This window comes from Sceloporus occidentalis, unplaced genomic scaffold (genome assembly GCF_023333645.1).
Source record: "Sceloporus occidentalis isolate IW3139 unplaced genomic scaffold, rSceOcc1.0.p SCAF_4, whole genome shotgun sequence".
Lineage (NCBI taxonomy): Eukaryota > Metazoa > Chordata > Lepidosauria > Squamata > Phrynosomatidae > Sceloporus > Sceloporus occidentalis.
The window spans coordinates 40,652,112-40,675,098 of record NW_028316984.1 but is presented as its reverse complement, the minus strand read 5'-3'; the positions used below and the strand labels follow the sequence as shown (position 1 = coordinate 40,675,098).

The window sequence follows — 22,987 nt, the reverse complement described above, 5'->3', positions numbered from 1 at the left end:
GTCATACTGATGATGCCAGTATTTAAAGATACTATCTACTGGAACCACAAACCCCTTCCTTCCTATGCTCTGAATTGAATTGACAGCAAGTTCCCATTTGCAGGTGGAAAAAAAGACCAGTTCTTTGGAAAAGATATGCTAAAATCCCAGTTCCAATAGAATGTAGGTTTGTTTGGGTTTTTTTTGCCAGCCATCATATTGTAAGTCTCTAAGCTCCCAACTGTATTCATGAGAAACATGAAGGAAGTATATATAGACTTGCAAATTGGCTGTGGCATCTTATATAGCCAGTGTAGCCAGTCTAGATTCTGCTGGTGTACTTATAGGTCACACCACAATCATTCTTGAAGTGGGCTATTCACCATTGCTTACCACTGAATCCTTGCTAGCATTTGTGGTTAAAGAGAGTGTATCCAATCATTCTTTCCTGAGTGTGAGTTAAAATGTGTATATTATGCAGATGATTAGGGAAAAAATGAAGCTGAGGTATTTAGTGTTGCTCTCTGTATATTATATGGCATTGCTTACAATTTATGCAAGTTGCTTGCTGATAATTTAGATAGCCTTTATGTCATAACGTTAGGGACTTGGCCCAGATTGATTTTTCCCTGGTGGGACAATACTTAAAATCTGATTTAATGGCCTTCAGTGACTAGCTGGCTGTCTGGCATTTTCTTTGCAGCCTACAAGATTTTCACTTCTCCTCTATCACTGCAAAGGTAATTTTCCTTATAATGTGTCTGGTACAGAATAGGTTCTCTGTGTGATTTATGAGCACCCAGGTGTAAAACTCATTCTGAAGAGATGGCTCAACAAGGTAAAGTGTTAGCACTGGCTGTCCCAGAAAGTACACTGGAAAGAAAGAGAGTCCATGGAGTGCAGTGGGATGGGGTGGGGAGATATTTATGATTTTAAAAACAACAGTAGTAAGCAGGTCATTGTATGTACACACTATCTTGCTGTGCTATGCCTCTACTCAGTGACCCCTCCCATAAGTAGAAGTATAAAATCAATATAATGTTTGTATGTGTAAGAAAAGACAAGAAGCTGTAATCCATGTAGGAGGCATGCAGAAGACTAAGCCTTGACCTTATACAATATATGTCCATGTAGTAATTTTAGAACCTGCAATTGTGCAACCAATACCATGGCCTTCAGCTGTGTTGTTGTGCAGTGGCTCATTAGCTCCACACACACAAACCAAGACAAAGCTTGAGAGCGAAGGCTGTGTGTGTGTGGTTGTGGGAGAACTGTCAGCGCTAGGGACTGCACTGACACAATCTCTGATAACCATCAGCAAAATAACTTTCCCACAGACCCCTCACAGTTCTCTTCTACTCTCACCAATCAGCTGCTATTTTTGACAACTATTAGGTCTCTTCAACACTAAACAGTTACAGCATTTTCATCCCATTTTAACAACCATAGCTACATCTTATAGAATGCTGGGATTTGTAGATTGGGGAAGTACTTCAGATCTGTAGCTGAGAATTCTAAATCACTTACAGAACAATAAATCCCAGGATTCCATAGGACAGAGCAGAAATTTTGTAGTGTGAAAGAGACCAATCGGGCAAAACTACAATAAGGCGTCACCCCAGTCCTGGAGAAGTAGAAGGCAACTTTTACTCTTACCTAAGCAAACACTGTTGGGAACCATTTGCATCTGTGGAAGAAAATAAATAAATATATTCTTATATCTACTGGTTAAGAAGGAATTTATGAATAATATTATGTGGGGAGAGAGTACTGTACAAACATGCATAAATAGATTTACATAATGACTTATACCCCACAGAAGGAGAAATCCTAGGCTAGGAGATCCAAATTCATGAGCATTTCCAGATTGTTGATGCCTTATATTTGTTGTTGTTGCAGCTTTTAAAATATTTATATTCCATCCTATATCATTGGCTCTCAGGACAGTAGATAAGTTAGAAAAAGTTCAGCATCTTAAAACAAAATAATCAAAATAATTTAAACATATCAAACAATTTGACAAGTTAAAATAGCTTTGGAATTATAGAATAGGATCAAAATGTTGGAAAGGACTGCAAGAGCCATCTATTCCAACTATCTGTCAGTGCAAGAATACACAGCTAGAGCATTCGTGAGAGGCAGTCATCAAATATCCACTTAAAAACCTAACTTCTGAAGGAGTCTATTTCACTGTTGAACACGTCTTGCTGTTAGGAAGTTATTCCTAATATTTAGGTAGAATCTTCTGTCTTGTAATTTAAATCCACTAGTTCAGGTCCTATCTTCTGGGGCAGCAGAAAACCTCTCTCCGTCTGCCATGTGTCAGTCCTTCAAATATTTAAAGACATTTGTCTTCAGATATGGCCAACTTGCCATCTTCTCTTCTACAATATTCTCTCCAAGATCCTCCCTGTCTCGCTGGAATTATAACACATGAAGATTTGGTCAGCAGGCTATGTTTTCTTGCACTAGTCATCCAAGTGATTTGCAATAGTTACAGTTTTTTAAAAAGACTCTAGAATCAACAATGGCTATTAACCACATAAGGCCTTTGCCCACAATCAGCTTCAACACATCTGTGATCTCCCTTGACCTTGAATGGTATTCATGGTTATTACTTGTCTTGTTTCTGAAAGGTAAGAGGACAGTTGTGTACTTGATGAGAGATGGGAGACATTATGCATTTCAGATGTTGTTGAGGCACTAATTCCATCACCACTGGCCAGTATGGCTTGGAGTGATAAGAATTGGAGATCAACAACTTTTGGACAGTCTGAAAGGTATGAAGTTCAGATCTCCCCTCCCGTGTTAGATTGAGATATTTGCTTAGACAAAGAAGCTTTCTCTCAGTCACAGCTCCTGTTACAATAACTACAATAATGTTAGGGTTGTAGAGAGCCAGCATGGTGTAGTGGTTTGCATGTTGGATTGTAATTCTGGAGACCAGATTCAAATCCCTGCTCAGCCATGAAACTCACTGAGTGACCTTGAGCAAATCACACCCTCTCAGCCTCAGTGGAAGATAAAAGCAAACCTCTTCTGAACAAATCTTTTGAAGAAAAACTCTGTAATAGGTTTGTCTTAGGAGAACCATAAGTTAGAAATGACTTGAAGGCACACAACAACAACCACCTTGTGTTTAGATAATGAATATAAAATGCTTTACAATTTATTTTGCATTAGACATTCATCAAAGAACTGTGTAACTGCTAAAATTTGTTATTATGCTTTATAGGCTCCATAGGGAGTAATTGGAAATGGCTCTAGAGCTGAGATGCTAAAAGTTGTTGTTTTCTGCCTTTGGGTCAGCTTTGTTCCATAGCAATTTTCAGGCTTGATTTGTTCATAAATGTGAGACCTCTCAAGTTACCCTATCTTCAGCAGCCCTGCTCACATCCTACAGATTCATGCTCATGTCTTCTTTGCTTGAGTCTATCCATCTATAGAGTGCAGTCTTCCTCCCTTCCTACTGCCTTCCACCTTACGAAGCATTATCATTATAATTCTTTCTGATGTGTTCTGTTTTCTCATGATGTGTCCAAAATCTCAGTTTGGTTATCTTGCCTTCTAGGAAGCGTTCAGGATTAATTTGCTTTTATTGTTGTTGTTAAGTGCCCTTGAGCTGCTCTCGATTCACGGCAACCCTGTGGATGAGGCATCTCCAAGACTCACCTATCAGCCACTATTGTGCTTAGTTTCTGCAAATTCATCTTTGTGACTTACTTAATAGAGTCCATTTATCCAGCATGCAGCCCTCCTCTCTTTCTATTTCTCTCCACCTCTCCTAGGATTATTGTTTTTTCCCAGTGAGTCATTCCTTCTCATGATGCACAACAGCCTCAATTTAGTCATCTTGACTTCCAGAGAGATTTCAGGCTTGATCTGTTCAAGGACCCATTTGTTTATTTTTGGGGCCGTCCATGGAATCCTTAGCACTCTTCTCCAGCAACACAACTCAAATGAATTTTCTTCCTATCTGCTTTCTTAACTGTCCAGTTCTCACATCCATACATGGTAATAGGGAATATAATGGCTTGTATGATTCTAACTTTCATGCTCACTTATCATTGCTCTTTAGGATCTTCTCTAATTCTTTCATAGCTGCCCTCCATATTCTTTTGATTTCTTGATTGCAGTCCCCATTCTGATCAATGTTTGATTCCAGGTATGAGAATTCTTTTACTATAGTTTTTTGTGGGGTTTTCGGGCTATGTGGCCATGTTCTAGAAGAGATTATTCCTGATGTTTTGTTGGTATCTATGGCTGGCATCTTCAGAGAATGATGGCATGGAAGTGAGTGGGGTATATTTATACTGTGTGACTCTAGTTGGGAAGAGTGATTTACATGTTGATCTGTGTGGTTCTGTTGTTGAATGGCAAGGCCTCAGGGTGGGAGGATATGCAAGAAGGATTTGTGTCTGCTTAATTAGTGGTCCATTGTTTGCTGGAGAAAAACCTGATCCTGGGTGGTTTTCATTTACAGTTGCTGGATCTTAATTTTGGTGTTTTTCAGGACTGGTAGCCAAGCTTGGTTTACTTTAAGGATTTCTTCTTTCCTGTTGAAGTTGTCCAGGTGTTTGTAGATTTCAATGGCTTCCCTGTGCATTCTGACCTGATAGTTTATGGCATAGTTCAGAATTTCAATGTTTTCAAACAGCATTTTGTGCCAGGATTGTTTATAACATGTTCTGCTACTGCTGATTTTTCTGGCTGACTCAGCTTGTAGTGTCTCTCATGTTCCTTGATTTGTGATTTACACTGCATTTGGTGGTCCCTATGTAGACTTGTCTGCAGCTGAAAGGTATGCGGTAAACTCCTGCAACTGCAAAGGATTCCTCCTGTCTGCTGAGTGAAGCATTTTCTGGATTTTCTTGGTCAGTTTATAGATCATTTGGAGGTAATGTTTCCTCACCAGTTTCCCTATTCTGTCTGTGGCTCCTTTGATGTATGGTAAAAATACCTTCCCTTGTTTGTCTTCACTCCTCTGTTTTTTTCTGAGTCTGGCAGCCCTTCTGATGTCTCAGCTGGAGTAACTATTAGCTTGTAGAGCCCGGTCCAGGTGCTGCAGTTCATGTTCCAGGACCTGGGGTTCACAGATCCTTTTTGCCTGGTCTACCAATATTTTTATTCTGCTTCTTTTTTGTCCTGGGTGATGGTTGGAGTTCCTGTGTAGGTATCTGTCCGTATGTCTAGGTTTTCTGTGTATAGTGTGGCCCAAACATTGGTTTGATTTGTGGATGACCAGGAATGGCAGTGTTCCTTTTCTTTTTCCATTGTGAATTGGATGTTCAGATGGATGTTATTCAGATGGTTCAGAAACACAGTCAGATCTTCTTCACTGTGACTCCAAATGCTGAAAGTGTCATCCACATATTGGAACCATTTTGTGGGCATTTGGGAGCTGTTTCCAGGGCTTGCTTTTCAAAGTGTTCCATGTAAAAGTTAGCTATCCCAGGGATCAGAGGGCTTCCCATGGGTACCCCATCTCTCTGTTCATAGAATTCGTTGGAAGTAACTAGTGGTGAAGCAAATTTTGAACGGGACTGTGATGTTTTCTGGGTGGTTATTTATTTATTATACTTATTTGTATCCCGTTCTTTTCCCGGGACTGGGACTCAGTAGCAGCTTCACAGCATTGAAAACAGTACAATTAAAAACATTTTTTTAAAAAAAAGGAATTAAATTATTACAGTATTAAAACAGATAGGTATTAAAAGAATAAAACGTATTTTAAAAAGCTAAAACTATATATAGAGGGGAAAAACTATCAAATTTTTAAAATGGTCCAATATCCCAGCCTGTCCTTATAGCAATTCCTTAAACGCCTGTGTGAACAGGTTGGTCTTCACCTGCCTGCAGAAGGCCATCAAGGAGGGAGCCATTCTGATCTCCCTGGGCAAGGGAGTTCCAGAGTCTAGGGCAGCCACCAAGAAGGCCTTCCCTCATGTCCCCACCAACTGTGTTTGTGGTGGTGTTGGGACGGACAGAAGGGCTTCTCCAGAGGATCTCAGGGCCAGACTATACAATTTGTGAAATATGAAATGTGAAGCTGCATCTCACCTTTTACTTTTAAGCTATTACAGGTTCAGAGTGACAGTACTTTCTGAGAATGCAGGACATGAAGAGGAGAAGCTTACCTCTTCCTTTCTCAGAATACACAATCAGAATTATATTCAACAGCTAAAATACTTGGGGGAGGAACCTTCCAATTGCACTACAAAAGGGGGTAAGTCTGTCCCCACTGTACTCTGTATTCCTGATAAGAATTCTCTCCCTCACCTTATACTTGCAGTTACTTAAAGTAAAATAGGCACTCTACAGATGAGCACCATGGGGTGCCGTCTTTATGTGCGAGGGGAGGTGCTTCCAGACGCCCCTCACCCCTCGCACGTAACGAGGGCATCAAAATGGCGGTGCCCTTTACAGATGGGCACCACCATTTTGACACAACGGACGCTTATGTCTGCACGTCACGACACCATTGTGACGTCGTGACTGCGCCATTGGTGCACTGCAGTGTCATAATCGCTTTTTGTGGGTTCTTTTTGCTGTGTGAGGGAGCTGCACGGTTTGTCCACTGCGGCTCCCTCACGCAGCAAAACAAGGCGCCGGCAGACCGCGCTTTTTGGGCAGTCTATACCCCGCCATAGATAAATAAAGCTATTCACTACATAATTAATGTAATGTGGAGTTTGGCCCTGAGTAATCATAGTAGCACACTGCAACTGTATGCTTCCCATTGAGAAAGAAAGAACAAGTGTTTCTACAAACTAATTAAATCAGATCAGATAAGCTGAGCAACTTAAGCAAAGTAAGCTAACAAATTACTTCTGGAAATAAAAATTAGTAGAGATAAACTGACACGAGCATTTTGAATCAACTGTATCTGTACTATCAGTACCATTTAGAAACACATAAGGCATTTAGTGAAAAGCAGATGAACACACAGTTGGAAGAAAGGAAGGTGAGATACCATGGAAGGGGGAGAGAAAAGAAAGAACTAAAGGCATATAGTATATATTATGTGATGAAGAACAAGGCCACTCTTATTTGATGAATGCCAGTTTTTTCCTGAATAGAGTTTTACATGTGGTGAATTCTCACCCCCAGCATTGCTATTATACCTTTGAATTTTACAATAGAAGTGAATCTGAATTGACTGGTGTATATGGTTTTGGTGTTAATGTGCTCCTTCAGGAATAGACTGCCACAAACCTTGGGCATCTGCCATTGCCCATAGTCATGATTATAAAAGCTTGGAATGTGAACACCTTGCAAACAAGGGTAAGAGGGAGGGGAAGATGTATGCTATATGCTCCCCACCAGTGATAAGTGTGCACATTTTTTGTTGTCAAAGGGAGCTCCTGGAAATGTACTTCCAGTGCAACCTGGCAGTCTAAGCACTCTATGAATGAGCTTGCTGGCAGCACTCCATGTAGTTAAATCTGCTGAAATAGAAGGTAATTCCTAAAAAAGTGTTGAAACTTAACCACCAAGAATTTAGTGACAATAGTGTCTGCTCTGGAATAATTACATTGGAATGACAACATCCAGTCTCCTGGTTTGTCAAGATTCACACCCATGTAGATGGATTCTGAAAAATAAGGATTTCCTCTTTGTTAGTTGCATCATTGTTTTTTCAGAGACCACCTACATGGGTGTGAGTATTAAGATTTACTGACAAACCATGGTTGAGTTTGGAGCTCATCAAATGTGGCTATATATATGGTCAGCATATTGATCCCTTGGTAGGGAGATATATTGCTTTCACACATCAGTACTAACTAAACATTGTGAAGATCTGAAAGACCTGTATCATTTCTCACAGCCCTTTGAAGAATTAGAGTATGGGTCATGACTCACATCTTTCTTTCCACTTCCACAACTGTATACGCTTCCACAGGTGTATTAACCTGAAGCATTAATATTACTCTATGCTGCATCTGAAGAATTGGACGGATACCCATGAAAGCTCATCCTAAAATAAAAATCAGATGCTGCTAGATTTCTTTTTTTCCCCTCTCCCTTCCCCCTTTCCTTTTTTGGACAGCAGCACACAGTTACCTCTTTGAAAATATATGTAATGTTCAGAATCAGAGGACCTAAAAGGTGTGGGATGGCCTCTAACAATATGAAACAGATAATGGGGGAGTAATTGATCAAAAGAAACATGTGAAAATTTTTCAAGTGACCCTTCTTTCATGTGAGATAGTGTTGAGGCTATGGATGAGGGTCCATTGAGAGTCAAACCATTTGAATCAAAGGCTAAATTGGAAGGAGAATTTAGCATAACAGCAGAATGATTTACAACAGCGATGCCCAAATGCTCACCTTCCAGGTGTTTTTGGACTTCAGGTCCCAGAATCCCAGACCACTGGCCAAAATGGCTGAGGCTGCTGGGAGGTCAGAGTTTGGGAATCACTGATTTACAACAAGACTAAACAACAAGACTGAAGAGGCTGTTTTTGGTATGAAAGAAGCTCAATAACAGTACACTCAAAGATTTAGAAGGTCCCAAGTTAAAGTATTACTCATAGGATCCCCCCCTCAAGTCTACACATTATCTTCAGTTACTACTAATGGGTTGAATTTGATGCTGTCCTATCACTCTGTATCATTGCTTTTACAATGTAACCAATTACATCTTTGAGCTGATAAAAGCAGTTCTCACATTAGAGCTCTTTCAAAGGTTGAAATGCTCTTTAAATTACATTAATCATTCCTCCATCATCCTTTTTACTGACCTGCACTGGCTAAGAGAAGGAAATTAAATTTTCAGAGCAGGAATAATTGTGAAAGGCCACTAGTAACTAGAACTAAAACAAATTCTTAATTATTTTTTAATATTTAAATCTATCCCCTGCCCTCATCCTTTCCACACTACAATCCTGTACTTCTCAGCTGGACTACATAATTCCATGAAGAGACGGATCTCCCTGAAGAAGATCTGGATAGCTGATTCTTCGTTTTAGATCATCATCCCTCTCAGACAGTTCAGTTCAATACTAAGCGACAAATGAAAAGTAAATTAGAAAATCAAAACACTAATAGTAGTGGAGAGGAAGGAGCTAGAATGACTTGGGGTCAATAAACATTTTAAAAATACAGTCCCCCCCCCCCCAAAAAAAAATTGAGAACGTTAGTAAAGGGTTCAGCTAGAGATGTTCACTTTGTCACCAGCTCAGTTGTACCCTGTTGTCAAGGCAATCCAGATGCCACTCAAATGTGTCGTCCTCTTCCCTAACAAGAATAAAGTGTAGGAACTACAGTATTTGGTAATGCTGGGATTTGTTCCATTACTATTTGGAGGTATAAGCATTTTCAGAAGACATAGTATAACTTTAGAAGGTAATGGTAAATACCACAGAGGAAGACTGAACATAAAAAAAACTTATCACGTCATACTTGAGGCACTCTTGTTGGCTCTTTCTATGGAATTGGTCAGTTCTCCAGACAGAGGAAACATAATAGCAAAAAACTGATCTGATCAAACAAATTTTCGTTTTGTTTACACTTTTGTTTACACTTGCCTATTAGTTTTTCCTTTGTGTGGTGAGGGAAGCAGGATTTCTTGGACTTACTACCTTATATCTGCAGTGGGATGGGTGTGTGTGGTCAGTAGGTCCCACAGGGTTCTGTCCTGGGCCCAGTGCTATTCAACATCTTTATCAGTGACTTGGATGACAGAATTGGGGGTATACTAATCAAATCTGCAGGTGACATCAAATTAGGAGGAGTAGCTAATACCCCAGAGGACAGGATCCAAATTCAAAATGACGTAAATAGATTAGAAAGCTGGGCCAAAACTAACAAAATGAATTTCAACATGGAGAAATGTAAGGTACTGCACTTAGGGTGGAAAAATGAAATGAACAGATATAGGATGGGTGACACCTGGCTGAACGAGACTACATGTGAAAGGAATCTAGGAGTCCAAGTAGACCACAAATTGAACATGAGTCTACAGTGCGATGCAGCAGCTAACAAGGCCAATGCAATTTTAGGCTGCATCAATAGAAGTATAGTGTCTACATCAAGGAAAGTATTAGCGCCACTCTATTCTGCTCTGGTCAGGCCCCACTGGAATATTGTGTCCAGTTCTGGGCACCACAATTTAAAAAGGATGTTGAGAAACTGGAACCTGTACGAAGGAGGGCGACAAAAATGGTGAAGGGTCTGGAAACCATGCCCTATGAGGAACGCCTTAGGGAGCTGGGAATGTTTAGCCTGGAGAAGAGAAGGTTAAGAGGTGATATGATAGCCCTATTTAAATACTTGAAGGGATGTCATATTGAGTGGGGGAGCTAGCTTATTTTCTGCTGCTCCAGAGACTTGAGCCTGGAGCAATGGATGCAAGCTACAGGAAAAGAGATTCCACCTCAACATTAGGAGGAACTTCCTGACAGTAAGAGCTGTTTGACAGTGGAACAAACTCCCTCAGACTGTAGTGGACTCTCCCTCCTTGGAGGTCTTTAAACAGAGGCTGGGTGGCCATCTGTCAGGGATGCTTTGATTTAGATTTCCTGCATGGCAGGGGGTTGGACTGGATGGCCCTTGCAGTCTCTTCCAACTCTATGATTTTTGCTAAGAAGTGCTGGCTTTTCATATCTAGAACATCCAGGCTCCCCCATTTCTTATTTCTCTTGTCCACTTTCTCATTTCTGTCCCACCATCAGCCATCTGACTCTTCTCTTTCACTTTTATCCATCACATTCTCAGTTCTTCACTTTCTTAATCTTTCACTTTCTCTACTCCTCTTGTATGCAAATCAGTTTTTGCTTGACCAGGTAATCTGTGGTTATTAAGAGTGGCTTTGTTGTTTTCCTCCTGTGGTATGCCTCCTTCAAGCATGCTACACTTAAAATAATGTGTAAGTCCAAGCTGGAGATAATGAACAGACAAAGCCTTTTGTAGCTGCTTGTTTTTGTTTTGCATTTTAGTAGGGTGTACAACAGGGGTCGGCAACCTCCGGCCCGCGGGCCGGATGCGGCCCGCGGAGGCCTGGCGGCCGGCCCCTGCCTCCCATTGCCGCCGCCGCCGCCACCACGGTGGCCACCCGTCGCGGCGTGTCGCTGCTCTGGGCGCCGCCATTTTGGGCGGCAAAATGGCGGCGAAGTCTCGCGCGACCTCCCTTGAGGTCGCGCGGCCATTTTAGGTGAAAAAATGGCAGCGCCCAGAGCAGCCTCTGGGGCTATGGGCGCCGCCATTTTTTCACCCAAAATGGCGGCGCCCAGAGCGGCGAAAAGCCGCGATGGGCAGCGGCGGCGGCAGCGGCGGCAGGCCTTTGAGAGGCCCGCTACCATCTCTGGGGCCCTCCAGCAGGGCTCCGAAGGCGGCAGTGGGCCTCTGGGAGGCCGGCTGCCGTGCTTGGGGCCCTCCAGGAGGGCTCCGAGGGCGGCAGGGGGCCTCTGGGGGGCCCACTGCCGTCCCTGGGGCCCTCCAGCAGGGCTCCGAGGGCGGCAGGGGGCCTCTGGGGGGCCCGCTGCCGTCCCTGGGGCCCTCCAGGAGGGCTCCGAGGGTGGCAAGGGGCCTCTGGGGGGCCCGCTGCCGTCCCTGGGGCCCTCCAGGAGGGCTCCGAGGGCGGCAGGGGGCCTCTGGGGGGCCCTTTGCCATCCCTGGGACCCTCCAGGAGGGCTCCGAGGGACGGCAGGGGGCCTCTGGGAGGCCCGGTGCTGTCGCTGGGGCCCTCCAGGGGGCCCTCCAGCGCTGGTGGCCCCCACCAGCTTTTTTGCCGGTCTCTGACGGGGCCTGGGGCCCCATCAGGGGCCAGCAAAGGTGGGGAGGCCTGGCCCCCGGAGGGTGGAAGCTCCGCCCCCGGCACGCAGCCCCGCCCCGGAGGGTGGAAGCTCCACCCCCCGCATGTGGCCCCGCCCCGGAGGGTTGAAGCTCCACCCCCAGCTTCGGCCCCCCAGTCGCCTGAGGGACACCAACCCGGCCCCCGGCTCAAAAAGGTTGCCTACCCCTGGTGTACAACATTGCATGGGGGTGTAGATACAAAAACTCTTCCGTCAGTTATGTTATACATCAGATGGGAGACTGCAAATTGAAATATTTTATTTCTTTTTTTTAAGTGTTTCTTGACAAAGTTGTCCAGGATAAAGCGTTCTAGACCAGCATCCTCTCTAGTGGCTAGATTTATATATGGAAAGTTTTGTTGTTTTTCAATGAGGAAGATTTTCTGAAGTCAGCTTCAACTCACAGCAAGTTGCAGTAAGATATGAATCCTCTGAGCTTGTGTTTTAGAAATGTTGTTTTGCTCTTTAGAGGTCAAAAGTGCATCTACATTGTAGAAATATAGTAATTTGACATTATGTTAAGTGCTGCAGCTCCATTCTATTTAATCCATGGATTTTTAGTTTTACAAGGCCTTTAGCCTTCTCTGTCAATGGCTGCTGGTGCCTTACAAAAGTGCAAATCCCAGGATTCTCTTGGATGGAGCCAAGGTAGTTAAATTGGTTTCAAAGTGCATTATTCCTATAGTGTAGATGCACTTAAAGATGTACAGATTCATTTAGCTGCTGAATATTGTTATATTTTTATCTACCACTAGTTTCAAAGTGAGCTGTAGTCCCTGCTCAAAAGTGTGTGTATGCAAGGCTTTTAATGCAGTTAATGGTACAAAGATTGCCGTGTACAGCATTTACACTTTTTCATAGACTTTTTCCGCACTCTCATCAATTGCCATAAAGAACTGGGGAACAAAATGTATGAAGAAATGTTTATCCCAATATAATCATGTATAGTAATTTAATTTTATGAAATCAGGTCAATGCAAATACAACAAACATCTTAATACCATGATTTAAAAGCCTATATAGAAAAAACCTGAATGCTACCTGAGGGAACGATTAAAAAGATAAATTAGAAAAACGTGTCAAGCAAACAAAAAGACCTCATGAAAATATCCATAAAAGTCTTATCCTTTGGTATCTATATTTTGGATTCTTTGGATGCTAAGTTTCTTTTTTTGATCTACAGCTATTAAACTGTGGATATACAAGGCATTCCTTTTCCAGGCTTCTAATAGAGCAATTCATATCATAACCTGAAGGAAAAGGCAGTAAACAGAATATCAGTGCCCACTGTACCAGTATGACCAAAAGTATGTCCATGCTTTTCAACACCGAAGGGGATCATTATATGAGGTTTGTGATGACAACCAAGAGCCAAATAATATCTCTAACTAATTATTAAGCAACATTGCAAGGAACATTACACCTTCAAAATGGAGCCTTTGGCATAGCAATTAAATATATTGTACTGTTATATATTTTATAATATCCTAATTTTCTTGAGAGGTTATTTAACGTTGCTGGATTCCCTTTTGCCTGTTCACTGGACTCTTTAATTTCTCTTATAGGAGACTGCAAATGGCAAAGCTGGAATTGCTACTTGCAGATAATTAACAAGAGCTGGGCAAGTAATTTGCAGTGAATAATTTGGCACCTCTAATCACTTTGCTTGCAGTTAATCTATGAATAACTTATAATTGTCCCAATTTATTTGTTATTCATTGAAATCATTTAGCAGTTAATAGGGAATAGCAAAAACACTTATACTGGTGGCTTCAGTGCTGCGAGATGATCAAAACGCACCCACAAATACTTACTTCCTTTCTCAACTTAAGCTAGATCCTTTTCTAAGCATTTAGAAAGTAGTGAAGCTATGCCAGTAAGAATCTGCTCAGATTGTAAGGATGCCAATGAATGGACATCAGAGCACGAAGAGTACTCTGTGTCATTTCAGGAGTTTCAGCGCCAAAGAGACTAGCCTAGCCTTAAAACTATTTTAAGTTTAGCATGCTTGCCTCTTCAGCAGGTAACATTTTCAGAAAAAAGAGCACTGCAGATACACAGTTTTCTTTCTGGCTTTAAAAACAATATTACTACTAACAGCCTCCAAAAATTTGTCAGAAAATATTGAATAGCCAGTCAAATACTATACTGAGACTTTGATGTCAAGGAATACGTCTTATATTTATATTGGAAAAACATTGTTTATAAAACCAAACATAAAACATGAGTATTTTAAAATTCATAGCATGCAACAGTTAAAATATAATTAAATGGTCAGTGGTGAAACAGGCATGGTTCTTCACCCCTATCTTTTAGCATGAGGGATTAAGTATTCTTGCCACTTACCAGCTAATTCTGGGTTTTGTCTGGGGCTGCTGCCACACTGCAGAATTAATGCAGTTTTGATACCACTTTAACTGTCATGGTCCTTTCCTATAGAATCCTGGGATTTGTAGTTGTTTGTGGCACCAGAGCTCTCTGAGAGAGAAGACTAAATACCTCACAGAACTAAAAATCCCACAATTCCATAACATTGAGCCATGGCAGTTAATGTGATGTCAAACTGAATTAATTTTGCAGTGTAGATGCACCCTGTCTCACCTTTATTAACTTCACCAAGGTTCCCAATTTATGATAGTCATGGTTAAACCAAATGTGCCAGGTTAATATCAACACTTTAAACATCTTCAAGTCTTGCAGTTCCATGGCATTTTTTATGGGGAGGAACAGATTCTTTTGGTACTATTTCAGGGTGTTTATTAAAAGTATTCATGGATTACACACACACATTCCCTTTGACCACAGACACAGCATTGCCTCGGTACTTCAGTTTCATTAAGTAAGGCATGATTATTCCACTATAGTCGATATAAGACATCTTATATTAAGTCATGTTCATCTGGACTTTCAACTTAATAGTCAAACAATTATCCATGACAGAATGCAATCTCATCTGTTAGAGGAAGGGTTAATCTCCTTAACCAAGTCTTACCTGTGTTATTTACATGTAAGCACATATCTCCTAGCTTTAGCAGAATTTAGGGGGACATGTCAGAACATATCAGAAACTTTTCTCAGGAAGGCTACATCATTTCCTTCTCTTCCCGTGGTGGAGGCATGCTGACCAGTAGTCTCAAAATGTGGCTCTCTCAGCTCTTTTACATTGGGCATCTGCCAGGGAAAACAAATTTCTTGGATGTTCATGTCCCATTAAATGCAGTGGCATAGTAAAATAGTGTCCCTTATATCAAATTGCAAAATCAAGGGTTCCTTTGGGAGTTTATGTATTTTTAGGATATTTTCAAGCTGTGGATAGTTGAATCTATGGCTAAAGAAATCTCTGGATACAGAGAGCCAACTGTATTCCCTTCTGATGCCCACTCTGTGGGTCACTTATCCAATTAGAGATTTAGCTTTGGTCTTTTTGTTCAGTACACTTGAACCTAGTGGACATCTCAGGTGTCTCTAGTATACTAACCTGCAGGGTGATCAGAAGTTATTCTTTGCAGTTTTTGTTTACATTATTTAATGAACATCTGGCATTCTTTCCAGACTGGAAAGTTTAACAAGCTTTTCCCTTTATTTTCTATCAAGACAGAAAATGGGCAGGTACTGTCATGAATCTTAGGCTCTATATTCTATAATGTATATATTTTACCAGGTTATATATTTTTATTTACTGATATATAACCTTGTAATGATATATGCACAAGCTGAGCAGTTGCCAACTAAAATTCATTCTGGCCTGTAATAATAGCATTAAAAGCAGAGGAAAACATGTACGTTAAAAAGGAAAACAACACATATGAATGATGCAGCACATTCTAAAGGGTTTCCCCTCACTTTGAGTAATCATCCCTTAAAGGACAGCTGAAATTAAAAAAAAAAGTCTTCACCTGCCTATAAGACAGAAAGGAGGGCAACCTATCTAACCTCTCTAGATGCTTACTTGTAAATCACATTGAATTCAAGGGGATTTATTCCAAAGTGAGTCTGCATTAGATTCTATCCTTGCTGATTTGTTGTATCAGCAATAACAAAAATCAGGTATACCTTAGTAACAATGTATTTTTAAAAGTATTAAATAAAATAATTTTATCATGATAAATAATATATTGCAAACTTTAGAGAAATAAATTGTGTGTGTGTATTTCTTTCTTGACAATTGTTCATAGTTCTAAAAATGTATTGATGGGAGGAATGTGGAAGATGAATATGTTATACATAATAGCAGCATAATAAATACAAGGTCGTAAAATGAAGGAATCTCACTGCATAGATGAGGGTTTTAGTACCATTATGAAAACTTGTGGGCTTTGACCTTTCTTTGATGTTTATAAATTGTACTAACTCGGATGTGAAATTCATTATGGACTCCAGCAAGAGAGAAATTAATCTTTCTGAACCTTTTAATTTAACTCGATATCAGTAAAAGGCCCAGTGGCAGTAAAAAGAGAAAGAATCTGAACAAAAACTGAGCAATTGCTGGACTTCCACTGCCATAATACACACGGGAGAGCTTTCACAGCTGCCCAATTGATGCAGTCCTTCATTTGATTGAAAAAAATTACACATTTCATAGGTAGTGCTGAAGCATAAATAGCACACTGCACAAAATGGAGGCTGATAGCTTAGCCCCTCTGTGGAACAGTAAAATGTCAGTTTTGTCAGTTTTAGGGCATTCATACAGTGGTCAGTAATGGCAGAGCTGAAAAGGTGGCCTAATCATTGGTCAAACCAAGAGGGAGAATCCTTTTGCTTAGAGCTGCTGTACAATCCACCACTGTGAGAATAACCATGGATTAGAGAAGCATAAGAAGAGGCCTTCTGTCTATCCATCCACCTAGTCTGGTATTGGCAGTGTCTCCCCAGGGCCTGAAGCCAGTCTTTGACATCCCCTGCCATGTAAGCTTTTAAACTGGAGATTTCAGAGATTAAATTTGTGACCTTCCGGCATATAAACAAAGAGCTGTGATTTCCCTCTGCATGCACGCTTTACATATAACTGTATATACACATGAGGTCTATGAAAGGCTAATATTCAAGAGGACTTATTGCAAATAAAGCCACAAACTCATTAAGAGGGCAAATTTTCTTTGAGTCATCAAAACAAAGAGATTTCAGCTGCAGTCCTGTAGGTAAATCCCATTGAACTCAGGGGGGTGTGCTTTTGAGTAGACATAGGTGGAACTGATAGTCAACCTCTTGGAAGACCTGAAATAATAAAACAGCCAAGTGGATCTCCCTTTCAGTTTATGAATACTGTCTCGCTTGAGCACTTGAACATGCTTTTTTTGCTCTACCCAGTAATAAAAGCTGGCCCTGCATCTCCAGTTTTCACGGAAACAGAAAAATATGTTCTGTGTGTGCACATGTATGTTTGAATGACATTTCCTGGGAGAAGATGAGGGTCCAAATTCTCTGGTTATGGTGGTCTCAGCTCTGGATAAGAGGAAAGTGTTGTGTGAAAATCTACAGCTCAACTAGGTGAGCACCAGATTTTTACAATTTTCAGAGCTTTAATTATCTATTGCTGTAACCTGTAAAGACTCTCCAGCGGGGCTACAGGGGCTCTACAGACTGCCCTTTCAGGGCCAGATTGGGGCCGCAGCAATCACACACCACAGCACCAATCTGGCAGTATGCCACTTTAGAAAGAACTGGCAAAATGCTGCTCCTTTTTAAACCGACAAAAAGCCGCCATAGCGATGGCTTTTCGCCAATTTTTTTTGGCACAGCATGTCTAAACGGTGCTCCAAAGAAATGGTGTGATGTCACCTGGCATGTGGTTGGGCATGTGGCATGACGCTGGCATCAGGGAGAAGTTGGAGCGGCTGGCGCATGGTCGCCATGTCCCCACTCCAGCCTGATGCCGGAATTTAGTGCCAGTCTGTTTAGCCCCATAGTTAGCTTTCTCCTTCTTTTACTTTTGTTACACCAGGCCTTACCCATCACCCTGCTCAGCATCCATCTTCTTGCTAAAAAGTTATTTCTTATTCTACCTTCATAAATGGGAAAGAATAATATGATTATTTTACCTTGACCTAGGACAACACCATAGCTGAGATTTATTTTTTAATTTTCAAACAGAAAAATATGGACATGTATGTTTGAATGACAAACTATGACTGATTGTGCTTGGTACTTAATGGCTAATCCCATTCTTTAAAAGGTCTGAGATAAGTCTGGGTCATGTATGGGATGAATGCTACCCGGGGATGGAGCTGTGTGATAGTATCCGTCTCTAGAGCGGGATTAAAGCCCTGTGTAATAAACTCCCTATGATTTCACCAGAGGCCATCCCCAGGCCTCAAATTTTGACCTGGAAACTTCAGGGCCTGGGACAGTCCTGAACTGGTAACTTTATCCATCAAATCGGGGTGTGGCTGCTTGTGGGTTTGATTCAGCCCATAGCTGCTTTTTAGGAACAACAACATACTTAACTAGCAAAATACAATAACATCCAAAATGCACAAAACAATACATGTTGCAAACTGGCTTTCCTCATCATAAAGAAGCTAATGGAGCTTTAAAAGCTTGCAAGATGTATTTTGTACATTTTGATTGGCCAATATCACTGTCTTGTGGATTTTGAATGTTATTGTACTTTGCTATATGGCCAACATGGCTACCCCTATGTTTGCTTAAGTAGGTTAGGAAGCTGTGTCTGTGCTGACTAAATTGGGAACTTGTCTTTACGGGAATTAAAAGATGTTGCTGTGTTTTCTATTGATATTCTGTTTGAAATCTCAGCAGACACAAGAGCGTATATCTCTTGCAACTAATTAACTAACTTGAGTAATTTCTGTTGCTAACAATGCAGATACCTTTTCTAACCACTTGTACTGAATGTTATTGAAAACCTGCCATGTGAATATGGTCGTGAAAGCAAGTTTTAGGGAAGTCAACAAAACACTCCTCTTTAAAAACAAGAGAGAGGAAACCCTTTTTGTTATGTTTGATCCAGTATGTACTAAAAAGGCTGTGAACATATTGTATTTTTTTCTGTGTTTCATTCAGTTTAATAACAGAATAGCAGACACCCTGTAATCTGAACTTCTTGGGGGGGGGGGGACATAGTGACATATATGAGAGATTTTCAGAGACTTGTACCATGAATAGGCAAGAGTCTCAGGTTAAAAGAAGAAAGAAATAGGAATTCCCAGGCAAGAAGGAGAAGTTATTTCCATATTGTTGTTTACTGAGGCTAAGCCTGTCTGACCTCTGGAAAAAAACACAGTACAGCAGGCACTAGGATACATGAAGGATTGCTTCCTCCCATTCATATGATTTAAGAATTGCTATCCGAAGCCCTGGTCTATGTTCTACTGCCAAGGGAGACACACTTGGTGGTGACATGAGAAAGTGTGTGAGTGTGCCTCCATGTTGCCTGTCAATTTATGGCAACCCCATAAATCTCATAAGGTTTTCTTAGGCAAGGAATATTCACAGGTGGTTTTACCAGTGCTTCTGAAATATAGCCTACAGCACCTACAGTAGTATTCACTGGCTGTCTCCCGTCCAAGTACTAACCAAGGCCGATGCTCCTTATCTTCCAAGATCAGATAGGATCTGGGGCCTTCAGGGTATTTAAGCAGCTTGGCATGAGAAAGACTCAGGGCATTTTTGGCAGGATGCTCTCTGTTGCCTTGAAGGGAATACTTTTAGTTTGGGGCAGAAACTTAAGAGAGCAGATGGGATATATGTTACCTCCTCAGTGGTTAAGACACTTGTGTCCACCTGCCTGTACTCAGGAAACCTGTTTGGATAAGTTGTTATGTTTCTTAGATGCTGCTCTCTGTTTTGGGATATTTTCATAAATAACTGTTGAAGATACATTTCTGTATTGCTGTTTCTCATACGCTCTGTCCACAGGATGTTTGTTTGGATTAATCTTTAACTTTGTTTAGTAGGCAAGTGTGTGTGTGTGTTTTAAATGTCTTTTCGCCTCTTTTACTGCTGCTTCCTTTTAAGTAATTGCTTTTAGAAGCATATTGCTCCCAGTTGTTATTGTACAGTATCCCTTCTTATCCATGGAATCTTTATCCATGAATTCAACCATCCATAGCCCCAAAACACTCATAGATGGGTAGATAGATCTAGATACAGATATTTAAAAAGCAAGCATGGATTTTACCATTTTATATAAAGGACAACATTGTGCAAATTGATTTTGGTATCCAAGGAGGGTCCTGGAACCAAACCCCAGTGGATACCAAGGGCTCAGTGTAATAAGATCAAATTTTATGGTTACCTTGGAAGCACATTTGGGGACCATTTCCAAACCAATATTGTTGAATAGATGTAAGATTATCAGTTACTAACATTATCACTGGAGTTCATTTTCTAAGGTGGTATGGATAAGCAACGAATGAGGTCTTATTGGTCAAGGTGCTTCAAATATGGATTTCTTTCACTAGGGATGCTCACCTGAAGCCTATTTTGTTATTTGATTGTTGACAGACAAAGAACATTTATTATCACAGGAATTTTGATTTTTAAAGCTATGATACTTTCTCCTACTTCTGTTATGTTTTCAATCTGTTTTAGCCAGTTAATGTTCTGCAGTAGAATCCTGGGGGCTGACATAGGATATTTTTTCCGAAAAGGTGTGCTAGTGTTGATATAATCAATTAATAGTCAGTTTTTTAACTGTTTCATTGTTGTTGTCATCGTCGTCATCATCATCATCATCATCATCATTTCATAATAACAAAAAAGGACCACATTTATGATTTTTCTCATCATATCTCCTCTCATTCAATATATTCCCCATCACATTTTGAGTTGCTGCAACTTTAATATGTCACAGTCTGGGTATTTTACATACATCGTATCAGCTTGCATAGATTAATGGGCCACATCTTGCATTGAGTTACTCAGGTATAAATGATTTGGGGGAGAAGTTGTATTGTGTGGAGATTTAATATACCCCAAAAGCAATATTTTGCTAGCTAAAATGGGAAATCTTTTTATCTTACAAGGTAAGTCAAGTTTGACCCTGAGTGAAATGAGATACTCAGTGTGATATAGGATGAATCATGAGACTGAAAAAGAAACAAATAGAGTGAAGCAAGGTTGGGAAAGTGCACTTGAACTCATTGCTGGATTATTGAAAGGAGGGGGATGATCTTCTTCTAGTAGTATAATAGTTAAGCCCCTTGCATTGCAGTCTTTATGGATTATTGCTGGATATCATGTTGGAGCAGATATTTTAAAACTATTACAAAAGTATCAGAATTAGACGGCAGCAGAAGCTGATTAGAGATTTTGTAGGATATTAAATTTCTCTGACAATATTTTTTCCCTTTCTTTTTCTTTCTGCCAAATTTACCTTATCTGGACATTTAGATGCTTATTAAATAATCCTTTTAAAAAACCAGCTTTAGTAAATATGCAGTAAGTAAGACAAGTATGAACTGATAAAATTAGTGCCAGAAGAAATCAACGTTTATTATTACTCTTCCAGGATATCTGTCTCCTGTTTCCAAACTTTCTGGTGGTGGAGGCAGGGTGGTGGAGATGCCGGAAATCTGCATGCTTTCGTTGAATCTGCCACATGCTCACCCTGGACTGGGGCTATTTATTCTTGTCATATTTAACAAACCAGAATTATGTATTTTCACAATTATCTATAAAAGGACAACTGTAATCTGTTGCCCAAAAATCTCCACCTTCCCAGTGAACTCTGACATCAGCATTGCAGATATAACAGGTAGTAAACTGTAGGGGGGGAGAAACTGGGATTGTCACTCCCTTAATATGGACACAACAGTGATTTCTGACGTTGTCTTGTGACATCCAGTTTATGCACAAATAGGTTCAGGTTCAAATAAACAGATTTGCCATAATGACATATAAACTTGGGGGGAGGGGGGAATGAAATAGATTGATTGCCTGAAATCTTGAAATTTTGTGTACACATTCTGAAGAAACCTAAAATGCTTCACTAATGTTTTTTAAAAAACATAAAACATACACACACACACACACACACACACACACATATATCATAGAAGATCCTTTTTAAACATTTAGTTACAACAGAAAATTTAAATCCTAAAGGACTTTGAGTTTTTTTCTAAGTACTAACAAGGCCATTTCGTTTCAAATTGTCATACATGTTCAGACCCAGAATGCTACAGTTCCCAGAGAACTCAGCATTCAATGTGCATTACAAAATCAGTTCTGCTACCAAAGCAAGAAATCTGTGGAAAAGTAACTCCTGATATTTTGTGGTGTAGCCCCCTCATGACAACGCAGCACACCATAAAGCTGTTCTTCCTGCCCCTTCCATTCTCTTTGAAAGAGCAGATAAAATAAAATAAATAAATTTATGCTGCCTGGGCTAAGAAGCCAAGGTAGGGGCAAAATAGTCTGCCTTGAAAGGGCGGCTTCAAGCTGCCCCTTCTGAAACTAGATTGGGGCCATGGCAACCGCATGTTGTGGCCCCAATCTGCCTGGCCAGCTGAAAACAGTGTTTCCAATTTCTGGTGAATTCCCCGGAATCCGGGGAATTATAATCAATTTCTCTCTGGGGATTTGGACTGAATATTCTGGTAAATATTGGGGAATTCTGGGGATTTGGGATTTTGGTAAAACATTCTAGGGAATATCTTTGAGGTTTGTTGGCAACACTGGCTGAAAAAGGAGTGGCAAACAGCTTCTCCTTTTGGGGCTGTCAAAAAGGTATCCTTTCCACCCTGCTGTAGCCCGAAACCAACTTTAAGGTGCTCTGGCAGCATGTGGCATATAAACGCTGCACTGCAGGAGTGCCTGGAAGCCAGCTCATATCTGTGCAGCTGGGTGACTTGAAGCCGGCTTCCGGACGTCTGGGGATGGGGGTGTTGTCTGTACACCATGCCAAGCTGACTGGAAGCTGGCTTTTTATGACGGTCTGATTCACCCCTTAGTCATATTCAGAAGTTTAATTCATGCAAGGAAGGAGTGGGACTGTGTTAAATTGATTGGTCCCAACATGATGTTGTGCAGAGCAATAAGTCCCATTCCACAACATTTGTTTGTATAGAAGGCTTGCAGATTACACAGAAGCTTCCACTTTGAAAGGTAATTGGGTTTTATGTCTTTTTTCTTTATTTTTCATTCCTCCTTCCTCTCCTCCTCCTCCTCCTGTGCCTTCAAGTAGTTTCTGATGTATGGCGACCCTAATGTGGCTTTGCTATAGGGTTTTCTTAGCAAGATTTTTTGAGAGG

General features: G+C 40.8%; 1 protein-coding gene across 4 annotated transcripts in view; it reads left to right on the top strand.

Moving 5' to 3' along the window:
- Positions 1-22,987, top strand: part of B3GALT1 (beta-1,3-galactosyltransferase 1) — a 426,145-nt gene that overhangs the window by 93,403 nt on the left and 309,755 nt on the right. The window lies entirely within an intron of this gene.